Source organism: Phoenix dactylifera, unplaced genomic scaffold, assembly GCF_009389715.1.
Source record: "Phoenix dactylifera cultivar Barhee BC4 unplaced genomic scaffold, palm_55x_up_171113_PBpolish2nd_filt_p 000414F, whole genome shotgun sequence".
Classification (NCBI taxonomy): domain Eukaryota; kingdom Viridiplantae; phylum Streptophyta; class Magnoliopsida; order Arecales; family Arecaceae; genus Phoenix; species Phoenix dactylifera.
Window position 1 is genome coordinate 321,880 of NW_024067854.1, and position 27,685 is coordinate 349,564.

Below are 27,685 nucleotides of genomic sequence, written 5' to 3' on the forward strand. Positions count from 1 at the left end.
AATAGTGGGAGCGCCAGGATCTTTGAATTTTGGAGGGGTGTTGTATTGGAGAATGGAACTTACCTGTTCAGTAAGTAAGACCTTTTTAGGCACATGTGTCCTAGATTTTCGCTTTTGGGTGCAAAGGTCTTTGAGAAATTTGGCATAGGAGGGAACTTGTTTGATGGCATCAAGAAGTGGAAGGTTGATTTTAACTTGTTTGAACACCTCCATCATCTCTTCTAGTGAAGTTCCCTTCTTGCCAAAGGGAGTGGGTGCATTAAGTGCTTCAGGAAATGGAGCCTTTGGAGTATGGGTTGTGACAGATGGTGGACTAGCTGAAGAAGGTTTTGGGTTTTCATGTGAAACATTCCTCTCCTCTTCTTCATCTTCCTTATTGTTACCCTCCTCAACCTTATTATCTATTATACGTCCACTCCTTAGGGTAGTCAAAGCATTGGCTTGCTCATGATTTAGTCGGGTTTCTTGAGCCACATATTGTCCCCTAGGATTACTCATTGGTTGACTTGGAAGCTTACCTTCCTCTCGTTTATTTAATGCATTGGCTAGTTGACCCATTTGGGATTCTAGCTTAGCAATTGATTGTGTGTGAGAGTGCAATAGTTGTGTATTTGCCTCCAAACCTTGAAGGGCAGTCAACACCTTCTCCTCAAAGGCTGTATTTCTTTGGGTTGGAGGAGGAGGATGCTGAAATTGAGTTGAGGGACGGTAGAGATGAAAATTCTGAGGGTTTTGAAAATTTTGGGGGAAGGGTTGGGAGGTATTAGAAGCTTGCTGCCTCCAAGAAAAATTTGGATGATTCCGCCATCCCGGATTATATGTATTGGAAAATGGATCATTACCCGGTCTGGGCTGTGTTTGGGCAGCATTGATGTGTTCTTGCACGAGTTCGGGATATTGGGGTGCTGAGGGGCACTCATGAATAGGATGCGATGGGCTAGAACAGATAGCACACACTTGTGCTTGGGAAGAACTAACGACCTGTCCTCCTATCATTAGTTGGTCAATCTTATGGGACAATGCATCTACCTTGCTAGACAGGTCCATAGAATGACTTATTTCACAAATGGCCCCTTTTCTTTGAAAATTCGGGGATGCTTGACGAGAACACGAAGCATGGTGGAGGGAGTTTTCATTAAGATTTTCAAATAGTTGCCATGCTTCATGCTCATTTCGAAGCATGAAAGTCCCCCCGCATGCAGCATCGATCATCTGACGGTTTCGTTCCGTCAAACCGTCATAGAAACATTGCACTAGCTGCCACTTAGGTATTTGATGATGAGGGCATTTACGGATTAGGTCCCTAAATCTCTCCCAAGTTTCATAAAATTCTTCTCCCTCGGTTTGGGAGAAGCTTGTAATGGCACGTCTAAACTGGTTCGTTCTTCCTATGGGAAAGTATTTTTTAAGGAATTCTTGTTGCATTTGATCCCAAGAACGAATTGAGTTAGCTTCTAAAGAATTCAGCCATTGTTTGGCTCTATCTTTAAGGGAGAAGGGGAATAATCTAAGTTTTAAAGCATCATCAGTGAAATTTTGAATCTTGACAGTGGTGCAAATCTCAAGGAATTCATCTAGGTGTTTATATGGGTCTTCATTGGTGAGCCCATAAAAAGATGGGAGCATTTGGATCACACTAGACTTTATTTCATATTGTACAGCTGCTACCTCAGGTAATCGAATGCAAGATGGGAAAGTATAAATAGTGGGAGTAAAGTATTCCCTCAAGAGTTTGGGTTGTTCTTCAGCCATCTTAAGAGGTGGGGATGATCCTAATGTTTTGATCTTAGCTCGAATGTTCCTAAGGGTTCGTTCTATTTCAGGGTCAAAAGGTAATAGATTTTGTACTCTAGAACGACTACCGTGCATACACTAGTACTTGATCAATCAAGCATGCAATAAAAGAGAAAAGCATATCAATCCTAGTCTTTGTCCTAAAATCACTAGACAGCTCCTAACTGGTTTGAAGAGGTCACCTAAGCCTCCAATCCGGTCTAATGAACCGAGTTGACCAGGTAAGCTCCCAGGTAAGTGGAGGGGTCACGATGCGTTCGCAAAGGTCCCACTTAAAACCCACTTGCCTCGAACAGATGAACTGTCTCCCTTATAGGGACAAAGCTTGCCTAGACATCAACTAAGCCACAGAGCGAAATTGGTGCAACTTTCGGTGATCTTCGTCCTATTGAGCTCGAATGTCCCTAGGAGCCAACGTCTAATTGATTTTAATTAAAGATGACACTATGTGAGATTGAGTTCACCTAAGTTGGGCAAGAGTCCGGTGATGAAATCCGGCTCTTATCTTGTTGGGGTGATTGCCCTTACTATGTGCAAATTGATTTGTGTATGTGTATCAAGCATGCATTCACAATTTTGCTATAATTAAAATCAAACAATCACCACAAAATTTCAAACCAATAATTAATTTAAATAAGAAAAGTTTAGAGGTTACCAAAGGGAATTTCCCCAGCAATTTAATTTTTTTTTTTTTTTTTTTTTTGCAAACCTCTACAACATTTCTTTTCCGGCAGTTCTCCTTTTGATCATCCCAGATTTTTTCCTCGATTCCTGATCAAATAATATAAATAAAAATTAGTAAGGGAGAAAAAGAAGATAAGAAAAGTAACAATAATAGAAATTTTTTTAAAAGAATTTTTTTTTTTTAATTTTTAAATAATTTTTTAATAAGAAAAATAACTATGCTAGCAATCCCCGGCAACGGCGCCAAAAATTGATCGGTTATTTCAATTTTGAAAATAAACCACGCAATAGCACGTATCCTGTAGGATAGTGATTACGGGTGTCGGTCCACAGGGATTGGAGACAAGTTATTTTTCTTTTAAAAATAAATCAAAAAGAAGGATTTGCTAACTTGATTCAACTAAATTAATCTATGAGTACGAATTGAAATTTAATCAAAGTAAATAGATCTAGGGTTTGGAATCCACCACATAGCATTGCATCAAGGATTGTGTTCTTAATTTTTATCTTTTGGAAGGCATGCAATTTTTGGCTATAAGCCTTTTAAAATAAAAACATAAAGAGTGTTAGGAAGATCCATCTTCGGTATAGCATGAAGTGTCTACCTAAGTATGCTAATCTAGGATGCAGCACACTTCATCTTCCTAGGCATGGATCATCTTAGACTACTTTAGCAAACATGATTAGTAACTAGCATGCTCAAAGTTTAAATATCATAAAGGAATATTTCATTGAAAATAAGAATTTAAACAAGCTCCAAAATAATAATAAAAATAAGAACTACAATGCCCTGATACATTGCTAGGGCTTCATCCAGCCCTAGACTAGATGTTTAGCCGAGCATGGCTTCCGGACGACCTCCCATCCTCAAATGAAGTTGATCACCTCCCATAATTCCCAAAATATCCAAGACTCTTCTCTTTCCTCCCCTCTCTCTTCTTTTTTTTTTATTTCTTTCTCTCGGCTTTCTTCTTCTTCTTCACCGAAACAGAGCCCCCCTGTTTCTTTCTTCTCCACCGAGCCTCCCCCCCCTCTCCGAACGCCTCAGCCCCCTCCTTTTATAGCTGTCCGGAGTGCTCGTTCGGGAAGGGAGAAGAGATCACGGCCGGCTGATTCCGGGGCGTGATGCTGGAGGGAAAATCGCGGATGGATGGGGCGAAAGGCGTCAATCCATAGGAGAATAGCCGGATCTCGTGCTCCTTGATGGCTAGAAACGGAAGGGGATGGCTCCGGATGAGGGGTGCCGCGGGATCGCTGGGAGGCTGATGCGGAATGCCTGGATCACGGAGAAGGGGAAGGAGCTAGAGACGGACGCCGATCCGGAAGGAGCTGGGACGAGGGCGTGGATCTCGGATTTTGCTCGCTAAGAACGGCAGCTGTGAGGAGGCGGGGATGCAGGCGGATGCCTGATGCGGAAGACGCCCGGCTGGCTGGAGACGTTGCTGGCTTTGCTGGTTGATACGCACGGTGATCGCGGAGGAGTTGGTCTTCTACTCGCTCGGAATGGTCGCTGGCTGCAGTGCGGGATCGTCGGGATCACGGAAGAGGGGCTGGGAGGTTCGGTGATTGCGGAGGATTTGGAGACAAGCGTTGCTGGCACGGGATCTGGCACGCGGTGGGGACGCTGAGGATGCGGACGGCTTGGCACGGTGGCTGTTGATGGCTGGGATTCCGGGATTGATGGCGTGAACGGGAGAAGATGAGATGGGTTTCCTTCTTCGGGTGCTTGATTGGAAGCGGGAGCTTGGATGCTGACGGCTGGGTGGAGTTCTTTGAACGCGGAAGCGGGGGAGGATGCGGAGGATCATGCGGCTTGTTCTGAAACAGGGGAAGAGAAGAAATAAAATAAAATAAAATAATGTGGAAGATGAATACGGGAATGAGTAGGATGTTTGAATTTTTTTATTATTTATATTTCTTCTTCTCTTTTTTTTTTTTAGAAAAGTGGTTGGGGTCCACTCGGGTAAGTTGGAAGGGCTTTGTTCTGAATCTAAAATAAAGAAAGTTTGGACACGTGGAGAAAATGGGAGAGGCCTTTGTTTTGCTAAGTTGGGAAGCTTGGTGCACACGGGAAATATGACGTGGACAAAGGAATGGGTAGCTTCATGCACATGTGGGAGAAAGTAGTCCACACATGGAACAGATTGAGACTAGTTCGTGAATGGGATGACTCGACCTGCACACACATTAGACTAAATTAATATAGAAAATTAAACCAAACTTGAATTACCTCTAATAATTTATTCAAATGAAATGAGAGGGGAAACACATTTTCTTTTGTTAATATTTAAAATATGTGCATAACAATAGTAATAAGTGCTATGTAAAATAGATAAATTTGTACATTATTTAGCACTTATCAATAGGTATTCGAAATTTGGTCAAACATTCCTCATTTCAATATTAATAATTCAAAAATTATTATCAAATTATTATAGGATGTATCATTAAGGGGGAGGATCACAAACAAATTCACTCTAAGTTTATCAAAAGAGATCATGTTGATTAGGGTGATTAAACAAAAATTGGGAGAAGATAGAATTTAGTCTGAAATTTTTCAGTGCCGGAGACGTCTCTGGCAAATCGCAGAGACGTCCCCCCAGGGGAGACGTCTCGCCTTAGTCGCGGAGACGTCTCGGGGACCGAATGAGGACTTTTAAAATAGGTCGAAATAGCTCGAGCCGACCCGAGCTTTCTCCTTCATCCCCGACCAAAACGAAAAACCCTAGCCTCCATTTGCTCTCCACCTCAAACCCTAGCCTCCGTTTGCTCTCCATCACAAACCCTAGCATCCATGGCACCAAAGAAGGCTAGGACGACCCGTGGAAGGCGACCTAGGGCAGCGGCCGACGGTGAGGAACGGCGGGAAGAACCCTCCGCGCCGTCTCCTCCGGTTGCTCCGCCAACCACGACTATTTCCTGTGCAAATCGCACAGTCACGACCGGAAGGTACATAGATTTCTCATTTTTAGATCATGAGGGGTTCTCTATTGGAGAGAGACTCCGAGCCCAAGGGTGGGAGCACTTTTGTACCCTCAATACCTCGACCTACCCCGGCCTAGTTAGAGAACTTTTTAGCAATATGGCCTTAGGGGACATAGGGTACACTGCATATGTCCGAGGGACATTAGTAGAAGTCAATGAAGATGTCCTATCCACTGTCTTACAAATCCCTAAGGACGGTGAGGCTCCAACCTCACATCCCCAAAGGGAATCAGCCCTAAATCTACTTTTAGGAAGAGAGGACTGCGGCCCTCTTGATGTTGTCAATTCCCAGGACCTAAATGTAGAGATGAGACTTCTTTTAAGTATTGTCAACCGGGTCCTATTTCCCAAAACCGGTCGCTTCGATTTTGTTTCGGAGCGAGATTTAGTTATAATGCACCATATCCTACTAGGGATACCCCTAAACCTCCCTAGACTTATGCTAAACTACATTGCCCTATGTCATAGGTATTCTAGGTTTAGTTTACCCTACGGCATGATCTTTACCTTAGTTTTCAAACACTTCAAAGTTCCCATTCCAACAAATGAACCTGCAAAGCCCTTGAGAAACACCGACTATTATAATGAGGGCACAATGAGAAGAATGGAATTTCATAAGATAGATGGGTCGTGGGTGAAGGTACCAAAGAGAAAAGCCCAAATCCTAGAGCCCGAGAACCCACATCATGAGTCTGACCATCACTCTCCTCCACCTAGCCACTTGGATATCCCTGATATACCCTCCAGCTCAGCTGGACCTTCCACATCCATGCCACCACCTCCTCTAGTTAGTGGGCCCTCCTTCCTGTCAGAGGATCAGATGCGCACCTTAGCATCTGCCATTTGCCAGCAGATGAGGGAGGAGATGAGATCCATGATCTCTACAGAGTTGGCCCCCATCAGAGCTTCACATGAAGGGCTTCTACAAGAGATGAAGGATATTAGAAGTCAAATTGAAGCTACAACACAAGAAATAATGAGTGTGGGTGCCACCCAGACCATCAGATCAATAGAGCTCAAGGACAGCTTGAGGAGCATTTCCAAGAGTCTCAAAGAGCTGACAAAACCAGATGGCAACGTGGGCACCTTGGTTGCCCAACTCAGAGGAAGAATTGAAATGGCAATCATAGAGTTTGAAGCACTTGTGGCAGGTTTCCACAAGTCACAGGGAGATCAATTTAAGACCCTCATGGATTCCATCAATGCATTCATAGATGCAGCTTGTAAGGTTTATGAACAAAATACAGCTGGTAGGGCCCATGAGCAACGTCGTCGATGAGGGACATTTTGCAGGCTCTTCTTTTTGTAAATCCTAGGCTGTTTTGAAACACTTTTTGTATTAGAAATCAATACTTGTAATGATTTCTTCTTTTGACTATGTACTGACTTCGAAGATTTACAATGACATATGAATGACATACAATTTCTTTTGCAACCCTGTGTACATTTCCAACTCTGTATATGTAAATATGAATGTGCCTCTTGATGTGTCATAAGAATCTCATAACATACATTATGTATTCAAATTTGGCACAACTTATCAAAGCATATGAAACAGGGGGAGCACAACCTGAATATCAAAGGGGGAGTAAAATGAATGCTGAACTCTTTAATAAAGATAACTTGAATATCCTTGAGTGGTTAATTATAATATACTATGAATTGAGTTTTAAGCACCTAATGATAATTTGTCCCCTTCATTGTTGATGACAAAAAGGGGGAGTAGATATTGAATATGGAGATATTGAAAGGGGGAGTAGATATAATTGAAAGGGGGAGTAGATATATAGAAAGAACCAATATGGATATTGAATATGGAATGCAAAATTTATAATCATACTCCAAAGTTGATTTAGAAAAGATAAAATTGAAGAATATTGACTTGATTCAAATTCAGCATCAATATTTCATTTTAACTTGATTCAAATTCAGTTGATATGCTAAAATTGCTTAAGAGCTATAAAGTTCAATCCCATGCAATTATGCACACTGTATCTAGCTCTAATCAAAACATTATACTTGTACATCTGATCAAATACTGTGTATATGTTTAAACTTCAAATTTTTGCATATACTCAGTGTTTTGTCATCATCAAAAAGGGGGAGATTGTTGACCCCCTAATGGATTTTGATGAATACAAAACACTAGAGTATAATTCCATTTATCTTAACAATTTAATTGAGGAATTCATGTGATTAATTGAGAATATTGTTAAGAAATGTCTAGGCAAGTTTCCATAATTTTTATGAATTTATTGAAGAATATTTTGAGTTAAAGAAAACAGATCAGGGACAGCCAAGACGTCTCCGGATAGTTTCAGAGACGTCTCTGGCACAAACAGGAAGAACTGGGACACTTGGAGACGTCCCCGGCACCTGCCGAGTCGTCCCCGCGCTAGCGGAGTCGACTCTCTCAGTAGTGGAGTCGACTCTCTCAGTGGCGGCAGAAAGACAATTTTCAAGAGATATGCGCGAGACGTCCCCACTGTACGCGGAGTCGTCCCCGCAAGTAAAAAGGAGACAGCGGAGTCGTCCCCATGCATAAAGTGCAAACAAGCCGAGACGTCCCCTGAAGGAGCGGAGTCGACTCTCTCAGGGAATTCCAGAGGACATGTTTTTCAGAGATAAAGAAGCGGAGTCGTCCCCAAAGCAGCGGAGTCGTCCCCATTCAAAAAGTACAAACAAGCCGAGACGTCCCCTTAAAGTGCCGAGTCGACCCCAGACAACGTAAAAAGTAAAATCTTGTAGCCGAGACGTCTCTCGTTGAAGCGGAGACGTCCCCGGAGCACCTGGGACGCGACTGACAGCTTTTCAGGTTTGGTTTGAATTTCAAATCCTTTTTACTTTGTCTCTAACGGCTATATTTGCTTTTTTGGGCTATAAAAGGGACCTCTTAAGTGCTTCTCAACAACTCTTCACCAACCCAAAGCTAGATCATTCAAGAGAAAAGTAAGAAAGAAAAGTTCAAGGGAGTGAGTGCATTCAAGTGAAGAAATCAAGTGTTTTCAAGCTTCCCAAGTGATTTCAAGCTCAACCTCTCTCGTACGCTCGGGATTCAAAGCTCACACTCAACCCTACGCGGTCCACATCGGAAGAATCAACATTTCTCACGCTTCCAACGGCAAAAGGATTCTTCCGGGTTCTATTGTTCATAATTGTCATATTTGCGTTTTAGAGCTTTACTTTTCCTTTGTAAACTCTTTCATTGTGGTGCTTGTTCCAGTCAAGGGACTTGGAATAAGGAAAAGGCGTCCCAAGCCTAAGTGAAATTGGGGGTTTTAGGGTTTGTTGTGAGCCCGGTGTAAAACAACGAGTTGGGTAGTGAACTCGCAAAACTACCGTACTGTAATCTTGGATTATAGTGGAAATTTCCAAAGGTGATTTGGGGAGTGGATGTAGGAGCAGTGGAAGCTCCGAACCACTATAAAACCTTGTGTTTGCGATTGACCTTTCTCATTCCTCCTTCTTTACTTTAGTGCATATATTCGTGTGTTTTATTTTTAATTAGTCAAAAGCTTTTAAAACACCCAATTCACCCCCCTCTTGGGTGACCATCTCTGGGCAACAGAATTCCTCACACTCCTCTGGTAGGAAAACAGAAATCCTACGCGACTAGGGTTTCTAGTAGGTACTGCGGTCTCACCAATCTACATGGCACCTCACCTAACAGTTATTGGTGACACATAGATGGATGAGTGTACAACTCTTGTACAATGCTTCTCAAGCATGTTGCAGTGCAACTTGGTCTCTAAGCCATGTAGACCTCATCTAACAGTTATTGGTCCCATTTCTTAGTTAAGTCAGACCCACCGTATAACCGTAGGAATAAAGTCGTCATTGGGTCCTCACCTAACAGTTATTGGTTCCCAACCCCACCTTTACCCTACAACATCTCATGTCTATAGAGAGGTCCAGCCCCCCGATGCAACTTGCCCACTGTATCCAGCCGAGACAAATCAACATCAGAAAGACCTTAGCAGCTCTACTACAGTGGAAGACCTATTGACTTAATATTGGTTAATCAAGTCTTAGCGTTTGCAACTTGAGCTCTTCATAAGAGGTAATCGAACAATTGGCCAGGTAAGCAGGTGGGAGGCTCCCCTTAGCAGGTGGGAGGCTCCCCTTACTCAGAGAGTAAGGTCCTAATTAAGTAACCACCTTTCATGCTTTCCTTGGACACCAATTAGATCAATTAATCTAATATGACTCGCTCATGTTGGTTCACTCTCGACTTGATTGAGGAGGTTTTAATTTAGGTCTCATTGGGTTTGCTACATTACATGTAAACCTATCTACCCGACTCTCATTCACATCACATGCAAACGGCACATCACAGGCAGTTATAATCGTAGCATCAAATAAAGCTAAACTTTAAATAGGTGATGATCATGGATTATAATTAGGTCGTATTACAAGCACATGCACGTCAATCGATCAATTGATCTTCAACTCTTGAATTGGTTCCAAGCCTCCTTGACTCGATCCTTGATCAACTCTTGATCCCATCACCATCAACCACTTGGATCGCCGTTCATCTCATGCCTTGTCTTCAACTTGATCGTTGACGTACATCACATCACAGAATTACAACCAGATGTAAAATAAAAATAATAATAAATTACATCCCCTTTTAGGAGGCACGCAGGCCTCTCAAAACATCAAATAAGATGCATGCAAGCATCTGAAAAATTACATGACATTACAGATCACATCGCAGGTCATTACATTTGATACCAAAAGGGTTTGAATTCTATGATCATCACCACATGCAACAATTATAATTTTCAGATATGAAATCTAATTGATTATCTCATGACATAGGTTGCTGATCATGCTAATCATGATTCTAAACTTTGTAATCCCATTAACAATGCAATTAGAATCATCTTTTTATCACATAAAAATCAGAATGCAAAAATCAGCATCCTAGAAAAAATCTGCATGCAGAAAATTTTCAGCATGCATAATCATTTAAATTTCAGATCTAATAAGCCTATGAATAATTAATTCTTACTTTAATCTACGATGCCTAGGCTCTGATACCACTGTTAGAATACCCGCCCATGCCATAGAAAAATTTCAAAAATTTCAGATGCAGCGGAAGAGGCATGCGCGGGATCAACCGTTCATCGCATTAACGTTGTTTAAAACCGTTCGTAGATAGATAAGGATTAAAAACTATTTAAAAACATTAGAAGATCAGATCTTCACCTTGTGCGGGTAGATGATCACCGCAAACTGATGATCGTGGTTTTTGGATGAAGGTTCGCTTGAAGCCGTTCAAGTGCCCGGCCTCTACGGGTATCCACACGAAGCAGGAACCGATCCAAGCTTTCTATCTCCCCGGGGTGCTAGCTCCCTTGCAGAGATAACTTTGATGGCTGATGTCCTCCCTTTTAATCAACCCTTGATTGTGCTTGGGAGGAGGAAGAAGAAGGATGAAGAGAGGAAGAAGATCAAAGCCCCTGCAGCCTTCTTTCTTTTCCCTGCGTTGGAAGGAAGAAGGGAGGATGAAGAGGCCACCTTTCTTTTTCTTCCTTTGCTTGCGGCTGAACCAAGGAAAGGGGAGGAGAGGGGGCCACGAATTGGAGAGGGAGAGGGCTTCAATGAATGCACTAGGTCAGCCTCACGCCTCCTCTTAAATAGCATGTGGAGCTCCTACTTTGTAGGAGCTCCTTGATTAAATTCCAAGAGGGGCGCCGACCCCTCTTCTTTGCCGCACCAAGCAAGGAAAAGGAGGAGGGGCGTGTGCCCCTCCTTCATGGTTAACCTAATCCTCCTCTAAGGAGGATTAGGAAGGTCACTCTTGGTTAGGTCCTAATCTAATTAGGTTTGGACCAAGGGTGAACTAATTTGGGTTTTAATCTAGGTAAGTCCTAATCCAATTAGAACTTGATGAGCCATGACTCAATTGAACCCTTCAATCCTAATCTAATTAGGAGTCATCTTGATTCATTAGATTAATAATTAATTGGGATTTAAGAAGTCCTAATCCCATTAGGATTTATTTAATTCTAGTCCTAATCCAATTAGGACTCTAATTTGAATTCGAAGTCCTAATCCGATTAGGACTCTAGAAATCCTACTCCAAGTAGGAATCCAAATTTAATTCAAAACTCCTAATCTAATTAGAATTATAGGAATCCTAGTCCTACTCCAAATAGAATTCTCAGTCCAAGTAGGAATCCCAGTCCTAATCCAATTAGGACTCCAAGAATCCAACTCCAAGTAGGACTCTTGTTTCAAGTCCAATTAATTAATTCCCTTTGTTCCTTCTTCAACTTATTATCAATCGAATTGATTACTTGTGATTCCTAATCACGATTCAACCATCGGATCGGTCAATGCCTCTAGTGTGTGTGACCCCATAGGTTCTACTCTGACTGGTAGTGAGATATATTGTGATCTCTATCACAATATCATTGAAAACTCCTTTCAATGGGTCGGAATGATTCCAACTCTACTCATTAGGATTTATCGATCATCAAGATAATTCCTATGAGTCCCACCATCCACCAGTGACACCTAGCAGCATGTAGTGGCTACCCAGCAGAATAGAATGATGAACCTCTAGGTGCAGTTATCATGTGATACAGTCCTTCTATCGTGGATCCCTACAAGACGGAGGTCATGGATAACTCGTCAAACCCCTTCGTCTGTCATATGTCAAGATTTATTCGACTTAAGTTCGAGAGCAGAGAACTCTTTCTCCACTGTGCAATCTGCCCCGACCGAGGTCTTACGAACTCAGTCTTATAAATCACATAGGATCTCTCCTTATCTATCAAGGTCGATAGATTCCTTGTAGATGCATACCCTACTCCTACAGTGAACCTACTGCAACCAATCTACACTGCATGGACCCATATGGCTAGAGACCATGTATTTGTGCAGTCAAACTACAATAACCTCACTGTGAGTAGCCGAAGCATCGCAGGTCAAAGGACCAGTCACACTACTGCAACATCAAGCAAGTCACTGACGAGTGGATAGACATCCAAGTGACTTCTTGTGTTGGTCACGCTCAGTTTCCTTGTTCTCTAACAAGCACTTGCACAATTGCTCCAGTGTCCCTACACTGTGGACTCAAGACTTGTCCATCAAAGAAAGCAATATGTGCACTAATCTCAGCGGATCAATCACCGTCCTCGTGATGATCCATCGATCGGAGCAATTCAGGAATTAATCACCAATGACACATGCCTCAAATTCTCAACTCTTGAGAATATGCGTCATCATCTTATTAATTCCTTGGACGATTCATGGACACATAAGAACATGAATGAAAAAGATGCCTTTTATTTATTCAATAATAAATAGTCAAGTACAAAATTATGTCCTAGAATAAAATAATGCGTCAGCCAAATTGGCTTCTAGGGCATACTTCTAACAATGGCTTCATAAGAATGAAGAGGAACCTTGCATTTATAAATTGGCAAATGGTTCAGTTATCATATTTCTTATTTTGTATATGGATGACATTCTTTTAATCGGGAATGACATTTCTGCATTATAAGGAATAAAAGTTTGGCTATCATCTCAATTTGCCATGAAGGATTTGGGAGAAGATCTATAGAGATAGATCTACAAGATTGCTTGGATTATCCCAATCCACATACATTGATACTATACTGAAGAGGTTCAGTATGATTAATTTCAAGAAAGGCTATCTTCTGATGGGCTATGGAATTAACCTTCTAAAAGGGATTGTCCGACAACCCCTCAAGAAAGAGAGAGTATGGATAGAATTCTATATGCTTCGGCAGTGGGATCTATAATATATGCCATGACATGTACTAGACCAGACGTGGCATAGTCACTAGGAGTAGTGAGCAGATACCAGTCTGATCTAGGTAGCAACCACTGGAAGGTTGTAAAAACCATCCTTAAGTATTTGAGAAATACTAAAGACCAGTGGCTTGTCTATGGTGATTCTGACTTAAAACTTGATGGATATACTGATTCAAGTTTTCAGTCAGATCAAGATGATAGTAAGAGCGTGTCAGGATATATCTTCACTCTTAAGGGTGGGGCCATCAGCTGGAAGAGTTCCAAGCAGCATACAGTGGCAGATTCTACATGTGAAGCAGAATACATCGCAGCATCTGATGCCGCCAAGGAAGCTGTATGGTTGCAAAAGTTCATCACCGAGATTGGAGTGACAACCTCCATTGATGGTCCAGTGCCTATATTTTGTGACAATACTGGAACCATAGCTCAAGCAAGAGAACTCAAAGCACATCAACGGACCAAGCATATTCTACGTCGCTACCACTTGGTTCGAGAGATCGTCGAACGAGGTGATATTGATCTTCAGAAGATCGACACAAAAAAAAATCTAGCTGACCCATTTACCAAAGTCTTCAGCATCAAAGAGTTCAACGAACACAAGTCGAAGATGGGTATTAGATACTGTGCCGATTGGCTTTAGGCTAAGTGGGAGTTGTTGGGAATAGTATCCTAAATGTCAATCGTCAGCATGTTGATGATTGAATTTTATAAATGAATTGACAAATCAATAAAGTGTTATTTGGCATTATTCATCATTTCATTGTACATCTTTAAATGAACTCTTATATGATGAAGTCCTTAGGACTTATTTTATGATAAAGAAGGATTTATCTTCAAGTCCTTAAAACTATTCGCGATCAAATGATATACTGTTACCAGGACGACAACATTATCGAGATTAGGTCGTTGTGTGATATATACGTTGGTTGTCCTCTTAACCAAGGAGTGTGGAGACACTGGTGTGCCACACAGGTGAAGTGTAGGAGTACATTTCACTGAACGTGACCAACGCTCTACTGTCAAGAGATGTTCCGAGTGGATATGGGTATAAGTTTGGCCCTCCGACCTGAGATCGCAACCTGTGACTAGCAAGCAACTCACTGTACTTTGGTACCGGACTACCTGAATTTGTAATTCAGTGACAAAAGGTCACTGGGTGCAGTCAAGTACTTGCGTAGTCAGTTGTGAGTCGAGATGGAATTGATCCCTTCTGGAAACAGGAGATAATGTCTTGTGATTAATTTAGCAAAATCTTGGCCAGGGTAATCCCAGTGAGGAGTCACGAAAAATCTAAAGTTAATCACATAATGGATGTACTAATTATAGGGTTGACAGTGAGCTCTAAGTCATCCTGGCATTAGGAGTCAAAGGGATTGAATTATACAGTAACCATAGTCCAGGGTTCCAGAATATTTGCTTCGCATATATTTGGCCTATCCGGACGTCGGGTACCATTGCTAGATGGTCACATTGATTAGTATAGGAAGACGTTCCTATACTACTGGCTTAGGTTCAAACCTATGAGGTCACACGCATAGAAGTTTCTAGGTTGATCAAATGGTTGATTGATGATTAAGAATCATTCAGGGGTAATTTGGTCAATTCGATTGACAAATTATCCCAAGCAAAAGTTGCATTAAAATAATTATTGATTTATTGGAGTATTGATTAGTAATTAGATTGCTAATGAACTCAATTTGATTGAGTAATTGGGCTTAGGTTGAACCAAATTGAATAGGATTCAATTTGGGCTGCATCAGTGTTTGACCAAATTGGATTGGGTCAACCCAAATAGATTAAGCTTGACCCAATTGATGGAACTTGACCTAATTGGATTGGGCTTGATCTAAATCAATTAGAAGACATTATTTGATGAGGATTATGAGTCCAAATAATCAAAATTGGATAAGGAGAAGAATCCCTAAATTTTAGGAACCCATCCTTATCTTCTTGGAGAAGAATGACACTTTGATTTGTCCCCAATATTTCCACACGTATCCTATTTATTTTTGGCTGAAAATTGGCATAAGAAGAGAGGAGGCGTGGGGCTATATTTTCTATAAAAATGGTACCTCAAATCTTTCTAGAAAGATTTATATGAATTTTCTAATTTATAGGGATTGCATGACGCATGAAATAGGGTGGTCTGCGGCTGAACTTTGGATGTATGAATTCCTATCTTTTAGGAATCCAAAATGCACGAAATTTGGATATGTTTATCTCCTCTTAGCTACCAAACCATCAGAATTTTTGGGGATTTTATCAGCCAAATTAATTGGCTAAATTAGGTGTGAGGCGTAGGGGGGTCTTTTGGCTATAAAAGACCCCTATGCCTTGGGTTCAAGATATACAATATTTAGAGATTTCAAAAAATTCTGAAAAAATTTTTTGAGGGCCTCCATCCCTTCTTCTCCTTCATCCTCACGTCCATCTTCCATCTCCTTGAAGAATAATCAAAAGTTGAGATTTAGAAGGAGAAAGCTTCAGCCACTACAATATTCCTGTGCGAGCTAGTGCTCCCGCGGAAAACGATCTACCTAGGGCTTCGCGTGTACTTCTCGTAGAGGCCATTCGTGTGCATGGCTGCGAAGTCAAGGATCAGATCCACAAGTTTTTTCCATCATAAAAGGTATTAATTCTATATTAATCTTTTATTTTGGAGTCAAGGTCTAGGTCCGATTTTTCGAGGTTTTACCCTTCTTTGGGGCTCCTCACGGAGTTATTTCCAGAATCCATTTGATGGATATTCGGAGATTGATCGGAATAGAGTATTTACCTTTCAGATCTAATAGTTAATCATGCATAAAGTTTTTAGCATAATTGTTTAAACGATTTCGGCATAATCCTATGTGTTCTTACAATGCTGATTTCTAGATTTGATCTTGTAAGCATGTACGAATTAAATTATTTGATTCGATTTTTTCGCTGCATTTTTGAAACTTAAAAAGAACTACATGTGGCTTGATCCCCCTTGTGAAGGGGTATGTAGGCAACCCGATCAGCTTCAGCCATGGTTTTCAAAAAAAAAAAAAATCGGCATACTAAACATCGAAGAACCTAAAATATTTAACTTTCAGCACAGGCATGCAAAGCATCGGAACATATCGGAGCAATCACGGATGTTCAAAATTGACATAAATAATTAAAATCATTCAAAAGCAGTCGTACAAAATCCCAAAAAGCTAAAATGCTAATAACTGAAGTAATAATCGAAAAGTCTGGCGCACTTCCCAATCCCGTGCGATCAAGCCTCTGGATCTGAAAAATAGAGAAAATAAAATAATGAGCTACACTAGCCCAGTAAGCAACAAAATATTCCAAAGTGGGGTCAGAGCGTATCAGATAAAAATACAAGATAATGTCTGGAATAAATCATAAATAACATCGTTTTGCTGTTTTCAAAACTTATTATCATTTTTCTGAAAACTCTGATACCGGAATCTCAACATGATAGGCTACGGCCACGTAACCCAGTGGCGTGGGTTGCACAGAGTGCCAGAAACCACTATTGTTAGTCACCGGTGGCAACGGTGTCCAGAAACCACTATTCTAATTACCGGTGGCGCGATGTTGAAACCGGTTCCTCACAGATTACAAGTCGACAGGTCCAACGTATAGTCCCATTCGCGGGGCCAGAACAGAACAGAACAGATCATAGCCATGCTAAGAATGCATATATATAAAAATAGATTTCATAAACTATACAGTCATATTTCACGAATTTCAGAGCATATAACATGATTTTCAAATAAAATTTAACATGCCAGACCCATTTTATTGAATACAAAACATATATCGAAACTTAATCAATTTAACAAACAATTTGGAAATCACACTTGAGTATTAAGTTACTTACCTCTTCTCGCTTAACCCCTACTTCAGATAGGCAGATCAGGTTCACCTGAATTTAATTAATTTCTTGTTAATTTTAGAGCTAAGCAAAATTCAGAAATAATACTACTGGGCACGGCCCAACAGGGCCTAGAGTTAGTCCATAATGAACATGGCCCGATAGGGCCCACATCGGACACGGCCTAATGGGCCCGCATAGACCTGGCCCAATAGGGGCCCCAAGGTTGGCCTCTAATTGGTTCATTTATACAATAAAAATTCATTTCAGGAGCCAATACCTAATTATCTAGTACTATTTCGTAATAAAGCTTGAGTAAAGGGAGCAAATAAATATAGTTGGGGACCTTTATGTAATAAATCTTTTCTATAGGGATCAAATACAAATTACAGAAGACCCTTTTGTGAAATAATATACTGCCAAGGGCTTAACTGCAAAATTTCATTTATTGGCCAAACGGGTTCAAATTTCGGGTTTCGGGTCTGAACTGGGTTTCGGGTTTCGGATTCGGATTTCAAATAGGCCCAAGTTGGGCCCATATAGGGTATGACCTAACTGGACCTAACCAGGCTAGACTGGGCCCAAGTTGGGCCTGTAATGGACAGGGCCCAAGTTGGGCTTGTAATGGACAGGGCCCAACGGGCCCCATTTGGCCCGTGATGGGCCTCCCCCCCCCACGGACAGGAAACCGAGAGGGAGAGCGGAAGAGGAGGAGGGCGGCAGGGTGGCTGGCCTAGGTGGCCAGGGGCTGTCACCCGGTCGATGGCCAGCCGGCCGCTGCGGTGCCCGGCGTCGGAGGGAAACCAAGTGATCTCGGTTGGGGCCAAAGCAAAGGGAGGAAAATAGCATGGTTAAGGTTGAGATCGAAGAGCGGAAGAAGCTTACCGGCGGTGGCAGAGGCAATGGGAAGAAGATCTCGGCCGCGGGAGGCTCGATCCGGCGGTCAAGCGGCGGCGGTGGCGACGCTCGGAACCGAGGTGATGTGAATCTTCAAAACAGGGGAAGGCGTATGGGTGATGGCGATTGATCGGGCGGCACGCCGGCCACTTGAGAAGCAAGAGGAGAGGGAGGAGAAGAAGAAGGGAGAGGAAGAGGAGGAGATGGATGAGAGGGAGGAGGGCTCGGAAGTGTTCTTAGGAAGAGAAAGAACGGGGTTTTTATCACCCCATTTCAACGGCTCTCCGCCGCGATTTTCGCGGCGGTGGGGCGAGATCAGCGGCCGCTCGTGCGGCCACGGGGTGGACGCGAACCGCAGTGTAGCCGCGGAGTGTCCGCGGCGTCCTTGTGCCCGGAGAAGTCGGAGGGGACGCGTCTGCGATCCCCTGTTCTGCCCCTTCCAAAAAGGGGTGTTGGGCTGGCTGTTCAGCCCAGTATCTCACAAGACCTCTCCCTCTGGCTTTAAAGCTGGAAGCACCTCGCATAAGCCAAAGCAGCTTACTCCCTTGAAGATCGGATCTTGCTTCAGATGTGAAATGTATGGGCATTTTAAGAGGGAGTGTAGAAAAATCTTTGTTGTTTCCTTTGCAGAGGTTTTGGTCACTCTGCAAGAAAGTGCAGAGCGAATCATAAATTGAAAATGGAGAACCAAGAATCCATCTTCATCTCGGGGAGGCCTAAATCTCTTAACATCTTTGTCCCCGTCGAAGAACCTTATATCTTGAGATACAACAAGCTGTTGAATGCTGTTATGATAGAGGCTCATCCTGCCCGAAGTGGAGTCTGCCTTTTGTGCTCAGAGATAAACAAGCTCTCCATCTTTTTCCTTATCGTGCATGGGTCCTTTCGAGTACAACCTCCTTGTGTTCTTCCTTTCCTAGCACAACCTCCTTGTGTTCTTCCTTTCCTAGCACAACCTCCTTCATGCTTCTCATCAAGCTCTGAAACTCTCTCTAGGGCTGAATATTTCCATTAAGCTTCTCCGAAACTCTTCAAGCTTTACAGTATCCCCTGCTTCGGGCCACATGATCGGAGAAGGAGTCGAACCGGGTCCAGCTATCCATCCTGAGCCGATCCAAGATGATCTTGTTGCATTTTCATGCTTCAAATCGTGTCTAACCCCTTTAGTTGTGTCCTCTCTCTCACACACAGTTTCCAATCTTGCTGCTATGGTCGGCACTTTTTGGATTATGATATTCACCCTTGTAGTTACTACCAAAAACTCTTCTTCAATGGCACTACTCCCTATATTCAACTGGTCATTTTGGGTCTAAGATGGGTGTCCTTATTGTAATCCAGCAATTTCTTTGTTATCTTGGAGCCTCTTGGCTTCTTGTTTGATCTGAAACTTCTGTTTGCTTTAACTGAGATCCTTATAAATATCTTTGGTGCTTTCACTTCTTTTCTATTATTGCTTTACTGTCATTTATGTTGATTCTCTCTTGGAATGTCAGAGGGCTAACAGCCCCAGCTAAAAAACGTGAGGTCCGAGGCTTAATTGTTTCAGCCAATGTGATATTGTCTTGCTTCAAGAATCAAAAATCTCTTGTCCAAAGGACGCCAGCTCTTCTACAATGCTTGGGTCGAATTCTGTTGGAACAGAAACAACAGCTCTTAGAAACGAAGAAGTCTTGTGTTAAAACGCTTCTCCATCACGGCAGAATTCTTCCATCAATTCCTTAAACAATCGATTATGATCACCATGGTTTATGGCCCTAACGACAGCCAGTTAAGACTAGCTTTCTTTGATGAATTGCATAATATTAGAAGAAATTATCGAGGTCCATGGATCATAGAAGGCGATTTCAACATTACTAAATCAATTGGCGATAGCAAAGGAGTTAGACAATGTGTTAAAGACAATATTGCCTTTGAAGATCTCATTTTATCTCTTAATCTTATTAATCTGGATCTCAAAGGGAGGAGTTTTACTTGGGGTAACAGGCGTGAATATCCGTCTTTGGCTGGATTGGATAGGTTCTTAATCTCAATTGAATGGGACAATTTGTTCCCCACCTCTTTTTAGAAGGCTGTTTTATGTTCAGCTTCCGATCACCCTCCTATCGCTCTGGATTGTAATGTTAAATTCCATTTTTCAAGAATTTTCAGATTTGAATGTTGGTGGGTAAAGGAACATGACATTTGTGAAGTGATTGATTAAAACCCTATTTGATTTTGATGAGCTCAAAGCATTTGAGTATATCTTTTGTTTACTAATGAATTCAATTGAGTGTTTCAGTGAAAATCTTGTCTAAGTGTCTCTAGATTTGGTTCAAGATAGTTTGGATAAGTTAAGAAGTCAATTTGAACCAAAGTCTGAGACTCGAGTCGACTCCAGAATATTACGAGTCGACTCCAAGCGTATCAGAATCACTGGCACGGGCTCGAGTCGACTCCGGATCATTACGAGTCGACTCCGACTGAGAACAGACAGACGAACAGAAAGCATCAACTCAAAACCTGTCAGCGAGTCGACTCCTGAAGTGCACGAGTCGAATCCGATGCTTACCGAGTCGACTCCGGAGTAATATGAGTCGACTCCAAGGAGTTACAGACAGAAAAGTCAGAGAGCGATTTTCGACCCTGAGATTCGAGTCGACTCCTGTGGAACGCGAGTCGACTCCGATGGTTGGCAGGTCGACTCCAAAGAAAGCGAGAGTCGACTCTCAGTGGTTCACAAGGCAAAAGTCAGAGAGCAGTTTTCGGACTCTGAGATTCGAGTCAACTCCCGCAATGCGCGAGTCAACTCCGAGACAGCGCGATCCCAAAAAGACAGAAGACCAAATTATTGTCTCTGAGAGCCGAGTCGACTCCCAGACAGCTCGAGTCGACTCCAAGGCAGAAGGGTATGTTTCGGAAACTGAGAGCCGAGTCGACTCCGGAACAGTCCGAGTCGACTCCAAGACTGGACGAGGCGAATGACAGAAGATCGGGAGTTCGGGCTCTGAGCGCCGAGTCGACTCCCAGGACTGTCGAGTCCACTCGAGTGGGCCAAGTTGAAAATTAGCTCCATGGACTTCATGGGATGAGCCGACTCCGAGAATGCCAAGTCAGCTCCAGAAGTTGGCGAGTCGACTCCAGGTTAAGTCGAGTCGACTCCCAGTCGAGGAGTTCACTTTAATTCAAATCCGGAACAGTTGCCGAGCCGACTTCAGAAAAGCATGAGTCGACTCCCGCTACAGCCGAGTCGACTCCAGATCGCGCGAGTCGACTCCGACCCCCAACGGACATATTGTCAGGTTGTGCAGAGTGTGCAGAACGGGCAGAAAAAGGTGTCTAACGGCTAGTTTCTGTGGGGGATGGGTTAAATAGCCACAGAGGACTGTAGCAAGGTAGAGAACTACCATTCCATTTAAAAAGATCAAGCATTCATTCTCTGCAAGTGGTTTTTCAACGAAAAGAGGGAAGAGCGCCATTAACTCCTTCCAACCACATCTTTCCAACATTGAAAGAGATCTCCTCCTGCCTTCAAGTCGTCCAGAATTTCAAGAGGAGACCCGAAGTTCAAGAAGCCCTTTCTCTTCTCCAACTTAAACGCATTTGAGGGCTCTTAACTTTGCTTTTATTAATATTGCTGTATATTTGCTTTTGAGAAGCTCTGTTTTTCTGTTTGTCCTCATTATTAGCATATTGTCTTAGCTTGGTTCAATCGGGGGATTGAATCAAGGGTGTAGAGGTTGGTTGGTGAGCCTAGGTTAAAACCAACGTGTAAGGGTTTGATTGTGATCCCGGGAAAACAATCGGGGTGGTTCTAGTCGGTGAGCCAGGGAAAACCGACCGAGTTCGTTGTGAGCTCGTAAAACAACAAGTTTGGTTGTGAGCTTGTAAAACAACCGACTGTAATCCAGGGGGTTATAGTGAATTTCCAAGTGAGACTTGGGGAGTGGACGTAGGAGCAAGGGTTAGCTCCGAACCACTATAAAAACCTTGTGTTTGTGATTGTTTGTTCCTTTCTCTTACTCTCATCTCACTCACAGCACATAGCAACTAACTAATCATCTTGCTAAAGTCTTAATTAGTCTTCCACAAATATTTTAGTTGCAAATTATTTTAGAAACCCAATTCACCCCCCCTCTTGGGTTGTCTATCTGGGCAACAAGTGGTATCAGAGCCTAAACTCTTCTACCCTAAGAGTCAAAGATCAAAATGACAACCCCATTTGGATCTTCCCACATCGAGGGTCAGTCCACCCAAAGACCCCCATTCTTTAATGGATCCGACTACTCATATTGGAAGGCTAGGATGAGGATATTTATCCAAGCCCAAGATTATGAGATGTGGACCATCATATTGAATGGACCATACATCCCATCCATCCATGTAGAGGGTGTCACAGTACCCAAACTAGAAAAGGATTGGGATGACCATGACTTTAGGAAGGCACAACTCAATGCCAAAGCAATGAATGTGCTCTATTGTGCACTAGATAGGAATGAATTCAATAGAGTCTCTACTTGCAATTCTGCAAAAGAGATTTAGGATAGACTTGAAGTGACCCATGAGGGCACAAATCAAGTCAAAGAATCCAAAGTAAATATATTGGTTCATAAGTATGAACTATTTAAGATGGATTCTAATGAAACAATCACATGCATGTTCACTAGATTTACTGACATTGTTAATGGCCTAAAAAGCCTTGGCAAAAACTATACTAACAGTGATCTTGTCAGGAAGATTCTTCGCTGCTTACCAAGGTCATGGGAAGCCAAAGTGACGGCAATCCAAGAAGCAAAGGATTTGAACAAGCTTCCTCTTGAGGAGCTTCTTGGATCTCTAATGACGCACGAGCTAACCATGAAGCAACACAACGAAGAAGAGTCCTCCCATAAGAAAAAGGTAATAGCTCTTAAATCTACTTCAACTAATAAAGACTTGTCTTGCAGTAGCAGCAGTGAAGAAGAGGATCATGAGGGAGATGATGATGAGGCTCTTCTCGTGCGCAAATTCAGAAAATTCATCAACCAAAAGAAGACCTTTCATCAAAGGAGAGGCCCCTCAAATTCCTATCGCAAGGATAAAGGTAAGGAAAGAAAAAATGAGGAGATTGGGTGTTATGAGTGCAAGAAGCCGGGGCACATCAGAGCTGAGTGTCCCCTACTGAAGAAGGGGAGCAAGTACAAGAAGAAGAAAGCTCTTGTCACCACCCTATCGGACTCCGACGCATCATCGTCATCATCGGATGAGGAACTAGAAGAAAAGGCCAATTTCTGCTTCATGGCCAATGACAATGAGGTAACATCCGCACCACATTTAGATTTTACTTTCGATGAACTATATGATGCTTTCAATGAATTAATGGATGAATACAAAACAATAAACGTTAAAAACAAAGAACTAAAAGTAACTAACCAAACTCATCTCCGTAAGTATGATTCATTAGTTAAGGATAAAGATGTTCTTATCAAAGAGAATGCAGAACTTAAAACAAGCAACCAAATCTTGGTACAAAAGAATAATACCTTAACTAAAGAAAATGAAAGGCTGAACAAAGAAACATTAGAACCCAAAAACAATAAACATATAAATGAGAGTATCACAAAAGAACTAAATGATCTAAAAGCAGAAAAACAAACACTAACTAAAGAACTTGAAAAATACAAACCCTTGGTTGAAAAATTTACATATAGTTCAGAAAAATTGAATATGATACTTAATAGTCAACGAGCGGTATTCAATAGAGCAGGTTTAGGATATAAACCAAAAAATAAGCAAAAACTTCTTAGTAACTTCTTTGTTAAAGCAGGAGAAAGCAAAACTAAGAAAATAACCTGTTTCTGTTGTGGAACTTTAGGACATAAAGCAAATGTGTGCAATTATAGAAAAGGAAAAACAAAAAGAAAAATTAAAAGGGTATGGGTTCCAAAAGGAACCAACATGACTAACCATGAAGGACCCAAGAAAACTTGGGTACCTAAGATTATATGATTTGCTTGTGTAGGAGTGTCTTGCAGCCAAGGTCAACAAAAATTGCTGGTACTTGGATAGTGGCTGCTCAAGACACATGACGGGTGACAAGGATCAATTCTTCACCCTTGAAGCTAAGAAGGGAGGTGCTGTGACTTTTGGAGACAATAACCAAGGTCACATCATTGGTATAGGTAAAGTTCAAATTACCCCTTCTACTTTTATTGATAATGTTCGATATGTTGATGGTCTTAAGCATAATTTATTAAGCATTAGTCAATTATGTGATAGAGGTTATAATGTTATGTTTAAACCATCACTATGCATCATAACAAACCCAAATGACAATAGCTTAGTTTTTAAAGAAATAAGACGTGGAAATGTGTATGTTGTAGACCTTGAGGAGCTTGCCAAACACAACCCGTGTTTAGTTGTTAATGAAACTAAGGATAATGATGCTAGTTGGTTATGGCACCGTAAGTTAGGTCATGCAAGCATGGACACAATATCTAAACTAGTTAAAAGAGATTCTGTGATAGGTTTGCCAAAATTAAAGTTTGAAAAGAATAAAATATGTGAAGCATGTCAATTTGGCAAACAATCAAGGAACTCCTTTAAATCTATAAATTGTGTCTCTACCTCTAGACCTCTAGAACTACTACACATGGACCTATTCGGACCAACTAGAACAACAAGCCTAGGTGAAAATAAATATGGTCTAGTTATTGTAGATGATTATTCTAGATACACTTGGGTCATGTTCTTAGCTTATAAGGATCAAGCTTTTTCAGTTTTCAAGAAATTTCATAAAGAAGTAACCAATGCTAGAGATACTTCAGTAGTAGCTATTAGAAGTGACCATGGTACCGAATTTGAAAATCATTTATTTGATGAGTTTTGTAGTAAAAAGGGGATAACACACAATTTTTCTGCACCTAGGACACTACAACAAAATGAAGTTGTGGAGAGGAAAAATAGAACTCTAGAGGAAATGGCTAGAACTATGTTATGTGAAAGTAACCTCCCTAAGTACTTTTGGGGAGAAGCCATTAATACATCTTGTCATATATTAAATAGAGTTTTATTGAGACCTATTATAAAGAAAACACCTTATGAACTTTGGAAAAACAGAAAACCAAAGGTAAACTATTTTCATATCTTTGGATGTAGGTGTTTTGTTCATAATAATGGGAAAGATAATCTAAGAAAATTTGATTCTAAATCTGATGAGGGCATATTCTTAGGGTACTCTACAACTAGTAAAGCATATAGAGTCTTTAATAAAAGAACCCTAATTATAGAAGAATCCATACATGTTGTCTTCGATGATTCTAGTGATATCTCTTCTAGTAAGAGAGTCAATTTTGATGATGATACGGAAATTCTTGAAGAAAAGATTGACGAGATGACATTACAAGATAACAGTCAAAAATTAATTGAAGATGCATCATCAAGCCAAGAGACTATAGTAGATCATGGGCTAACCAAAGCTTGGAGGTATGCTCACGGGCATCCTAAGGAATTAATTCTAGATGATCCGTCTCAACCTATTAGGACTAGAGCATCCCTTAGGAACTTAAACAATCATCTAGCTTTCGTTTCACATTTTGAGCCTAAACGCATAGAAGAAGCTGAAAAAGATGTAAATTGGATAAATGCAATGCAAGAAGAATTAAACCAATTTACTAGAAACAAAGTATGGAATCTAGTTGAAAGACCTTCTGAATATTCAATTATAGGTACCAAATGGATTTATAAAAATAAACTTGATGAAAATGGAATTGTCATAAGGAATAAGGCTAGACTAGTAGCAAAGGGCTATAATCAAGAAGAAGGTATAGATTTTGATGAAACCTTTGCTCCTGTAGCTAGACTTGAGGCTATTAGATTATTATTAGCATATGCATGCTCTAAGAACTTCAAACTATTTCAAATGGATGTAAAAAGTGCATTTTTAAATGGGTATATTAATGAGGAGGTATATGTAGAACAACCTCCTGGTTTTGAAAATCATCAATACCCTAATCATGTATATAAATTGAACAAAGCACTTTATGGTTTGAAACAAGCACCTAGAGCATGGTATGAGAGGCTTAGCAAATTCCTATTAGAACATGAGTTCTCTAGGGGTAATGTAGATACAGCACTATTTCTGAAAAAGCAAAATAAAGATATGTTATTAGTGCAGATTTACGTTGATGATATTATTTTCGGTGCTACTAACAATCGCCTCTGCGAAGAATTTGCTGATTTGATGTAGAGTGAATTTGAGATGAGCATGATGGGAGAGCTGAACTACTTCCTCGGGCTTCAAATCAAACAGTCTGAAGGAGGCATCTTCATCAATCAAGCCAAATATATCAAGAAGATACTTAAAAAGTTTGATATGGAGGGGAACAAGTCAATCAGCACCCCCATGAGCTCTTCATGCAAATTAGACCAAGATGAATCAGGTAAATCTGTAGATCAGAAACTATATAGAGGTATGATAGGATCTTTATTGTATCTTACTGCAAGTAGACCTGATATCATGTTTAGTGTTTGCATGTGTGCTAGATATCAGTCTAATCCTAAGAAATCACATCTAATTGCAGTTAAGAGAATCTTTAAATACCTAATAGGAACTAAGAATATAGGTTTATGGTATTCTAAAGAATCTAGCATGATCTTAATAGGATATACAGATTCAGACTTTGCTGGATGTAAACTTGATAGAAAAAGCACCAGCGGGTCATGTCAATTCTTAGGAGAAAACTTAATATCATGGTTTAGCAAGAAACAAAACTTGGTTGCATTATCTACTGCTGAAGCTGAATATGTTGCAGCCGGGAGTTGTTGTGCTCAAATCTTGTGGATCAAACAACAATTAGAAGATTATGGCATTAAACAAGATAAAATACCCATTAATTGTGATAATACAAGTGCCATTAATCTAACTAAAAATCCAATTCAGCATTCAAGAACTAAACATATTGAGATAAGACATCACTTCATAAGAGATCATGTACTGAATGGTGATGTGACACTACAATTTGTTTGCACTGATGATCAATTAGCTGATATTTTTACAAAACCCCTAAGTGAAGAGAGATTTAGTGTGCTTAGGAGGGGATTAGGAGTGATTGATCCATCCTAGTGGTATTTTCCACTAGTTCATTGATTTTGATGATTAGATCATGGTTAATTTAGAGTTTCTTTACAATGATCATCAAATCAGATCATAACTTAGTGATTTTTCCTCATTCGGCACGAACATAGCATGATTTTTAGGTGCATGCCAGAGTTCGAGACGACTCGAGCAAGTTTCAGAGTCGGCTCGTAAGGGGGAGTCGACTCGCACATTTACGGGAGTCGACTCGAGAACGATGGCAGCAGAGGGGGAGTCGACTCGCATACAGTCGGGAGTCGACTCGAGGTAAACAGGCGCATAAGGAGAGTCGACTCGCGCATATTTTGGAGCCGACTCGAGGTCGAGTCGACTCGCGACTCAGTGGAGTCGACTCGCTGTCGGGATCCGACTTTTTAACCCTAACTCCATCGTTTAGAAAACACATCTTTTCACCGCCGCCACTGTTCAAAACCCTAGAGTCGACTCCTAGAACGTCTCCGACCGCCTCTAGGTCCTTTTCCCGTCGATTTTTCATCGTCCATTAGGTTTTCATCCCGTTCTAGGTCAACCATGCCTCGCAAAACCACTGTCCCAAGCCGGAAGAGGCCCCATTCCGCGACCGGTGCCGAGCG

At 41.4% G+C, this 27,685-nt stretch overlaps 1 non-coding gene across 1 annotated transcript; it reads left to right on the plus strand.

Annotated features, from left to right (window-relative positions):
* The first annotated feature begins 1,270 nt into the window (after window positions 1-1,270).
* On the plus strand, window positions 1,271-1,376 carry LOC120105989. The gene has a single exon (XR_005508236.1). It is a non-coding gene; the product is annotated as a small nucleolar RNA R71 (small nucleolar RNA).
* The last annotated feature ends 26,309 nt before the right edge of the window (window positions 1,377-27,685 follow it).